Genomic DNA, 3,741 nt, shown 5'->3' on the forward strand with positions numbered 1-3,741 from the left:
ATAATTCAGTAAACCACATGAAGTGTTAAGAAAGCATGCAGTATATATTATTAATTACAATTCTAAATCATGATATTATAGCAGACGTGGTTAATGGAAGATAATGGCGAAATCATGTAATAAATTATTATTAGCTGAGTAGTCGAAACTCAAGGATAAGAAAGCATTTCTAAAAGCTCACAGATGTTTTCACGGTATTGAACAACTCTAAATGCATCAGTGAACGAGAATGGAATTATGAAAAGAGGATGCCTACCAAGTTAAGGCACTCATGCACGATAGATTTACCATGTTATTTACCATTCCTATTTGCAAATTGTAATCAGAATATTGAATTATTTATTAAAGATGTAAATGTTATTGTACCAAATGCTTTAAGTAAATACTAGCAAATCTCTCTTTCGTAATACTCGCGTACTGTACAAATACTAAATTCACAATATTCCAAATAAATGTTGCCATCTGTCTGAGCCTCAATCATTGCTGGATGTTCTGTACTATTTTCTACTTCTATGCACTGTGTTGGGTTTCATACTTCCGTAAGGTATTATCATTCCCCCCCAAAAGCTTTGGTTTTTCTACGAGATATTCGCTCTAAAGAAATTCTCTATCAGTAGACTAAGATGTCCAATAAAGATCTACAATATGACTAATGCAACAAAAATACAATTTATGGCATTTTCATATCTGAGATCGATGAAATACTAATATTAATGAATAAACCTAAGATTAGAAAAAATCAATCGTTGCTGTGTAAAGAAACAAACAAGCGTATAAGTACAATTATACTAACAGATCTAAATGAAAGAAAAGATAGAATTAATTTAGTTTATTATACTTAGTATTGAAGTAGTCTTATGTAGCATAGCAGCCGATTGCGAATCTTGTATTTATTTTTCTTATTGCCCATCAGGTGCCTCGATGCACATCAGGCTGAATCTTTTGGTATCACAGCAGCTCAAATCAAAGTCTAAACTTCGTAAACAAGATTTTAAAGTTTAAAAATACACTGTAATAATAAGCACCTGAACTGCTGAAGGTGAAAAAATTTACGGCAATAAAGAGCACTTAAACAACTTATAGTGACCATTCTTGTAATAATATATTTTCTTACGTTATAAAGAATATGTACTATACTGTAGATTTCAGAAATACTTTAGTCTTTCACTACCCAATTTTCTTCCTCATTAATTTCTAATAGCGTGCATTCTTCTTAGTGAAATCTGAGAGCAATCCTACCACTCTTGTTATAAGACCTCCTGTAATGCAAGATACTGATTTTGTAGGAACATATTTAGAGAATCAGTAATTATAACAGAACAACAAGATTATGGCCATATCTCAAAATCAGCTCCAGCTTTCGAAAATTTCAATACTATCCGTAGGCAAACTCTTAAAGACTTTATGACTATGCGTATGAGAAGATTTATTGAAAAATAGACATTACACGCGTATACTGTAATTTCCAAAGATGATGAAGACGTAGCTGCAGAAAAGTCCTTGCAGCATTTCCAGATGACTATATCTGACTTTCTCAAACCGACTGTCTCTTTCGTTGGACCAGAAATTGCATCATCGGTGGATATTAGATAAGCCTGTTTTCCTCTGCCGCCTATAAGGTCAAAAGCAAATCTGCAATGGGCAAAGCAGCGAAATTACTAGTACGTTACTACCATACCATAACGTAATTCTTTCAATAATGTCTTTAATCGTATACGATGCGAGCAAAATGTTGGAATGCCAGATTATTAAACTTGGACAGACCAATTCAGTTAGTAATTTGCAAAATTTGGCCAATGCCGTTATTAATAGAGTTCTGAATTACATATCAAAAATTCAACTCTGTAAAGCAAAGGAAGTTCCCTTATGGATATCGAAGACTTAGGCATAAAATTTATCGATAGGGTATTCGAGAAGGCGTCAAAGAAGTCTTCTAAACTATTACTGATCGAATATCGTGAAATAAGACACGAAATTAGTTGTACTATATTGTTAAGTCATTTGCCTATCACCAATAACAGCTAACATGTGAAGGTAAAGCATTCAACCGAAAAGAAACTTCTACAGCTTAGGAAAGAATCTGGGGCTATCGGAATTCATCTTTGCTAGCTGATCCTTGTTGTGGCTGCAAAGCATCCAATAATTTTAAATTAAATTCACAAGAGTACGAATTGAACACATTAGATTTCGATATCCTAAAAAATTATAAAAATTATGCAAGCCAAAGGCGATTATATGAGATAAAAGATTTCTAATCCTTGCGCTGCTATTCCCTTCAAATATTGGACTCAAGTCTCTACGATAACAGAACGGAATCCGTTCAAGATGGACCGAAAGATTCTCCCAAAATTAGCTAATAAATTAAAAGACTAGATTAGGCCTACGATGAAATTAAAATTGCTTACAGCAGCTAATAGAGTGACCGACAGAAGGGAATTAGAAGAAACAATTTAGTATAGGGCTAAGATTTTATTGTACTTGTAGTATATCTTCATAGCCATTCTAAGTTGTTCACAATGTAGATAACTTTATCAACCTTTCCCCATATGCAAAAATATAATTGTCCTGTTTAAATACTCGAGGCAGCTCGAGTCTTTGCTACATTCTTGCAGTCCTTTGCCATTGTAGAGACTGTCATGGTATATGTTATATCTAATTCTGCAATCTTGTTCTCTGTATGTGTTCTCGCTAAGGCGATAAAAACTAATAGTGACATCCTCAAATAGTTAGCTACTTTAGCAGCCAAGATAGCACGGTATTTCTCACGTTATTTCGCGATAGCTTACACGCTACTCTACAGTAACTACCACACAGTACGCAACTTATAATCGGCAATAAAGTAACCATTTTCTACTACAACCTTGGCGTAATAATTCTTAAAATGGTAACGAAGCTCGCTACCGTTACTCATCGACCCCTCAATCACAATTTATAAACCCGATTTTCGCTGTTCTTAAAATTCTAACATCGCAACATAATTTATAGAAAGTATAAGTACTATTTATCGGGAAATAAATAGTCTTCTACACATTTTAAAAGATTTATTTGAATAAATATTGTTTACAACTACCTACCAAAAGCACTCAGTTCTCTAGTGAAAGTATCATAAAGAACTAAATCACGACCTCACCTATAAAACGTATTTTAATTACCGTCGCTGTTTATCAATTTGAGGATGACGGATACTTTTGCAAAAATCTGATTTACATTACTACTACATACCGTACCAATCATTGACTGAATATCCATCGATACTGAAGGGATAGGTATTATTAGTTTTACAGTTTCTTAGTCTATATCAAATTTTACTGTAAAATTGAAAAGATGCAAAGAATTCTTAGTAGCCAAGGAACAGTAAGCGATAGTCATAGACTAGTCATTGTTACAGTTTATAAGGTAAGTTACTTGGATACATTGCAATTGGACTGATAGCAGTGTTAAAGTCTTGCTCTTTCTAACACATTTTAACGAACCAAGGACTTAATATCCAGAAGCATGATATCCAAGATTTTGTAGAAGTGCAGAATGCTAAAATAAATTTTCACTAAACAATCGACCATGGAGCACCACTGAAGTACTAAGTATAGATTTGGCTTGTGTTAATGATATTCTCCTTGCAGCCAGGTTGACTAAGAATATTGACGATATTTACTTATTTGAGGTAAAATCATTATCCAGTATAAAGTCATTGATCGTCCACGTCTGATTTATCAGTAATTAATATTATACCAGCATGAATAG

The sequence above is a fragment of the Trichoplax adhaerens genome, genomic scaffold (assembly GCF_000150275.1).
Source record: "Trichoplax adhaerens TRIADscaffold_54 genomic scaffold, whole genome shotgun sequence".
Classification (NCBI taxonomy): Eukaryota; Metazoa; Placozoa; class Uniplacotomia; order Trichoplacea; family Trichoplacidae; genus Trichoplax; species Trichoplax adhaerens.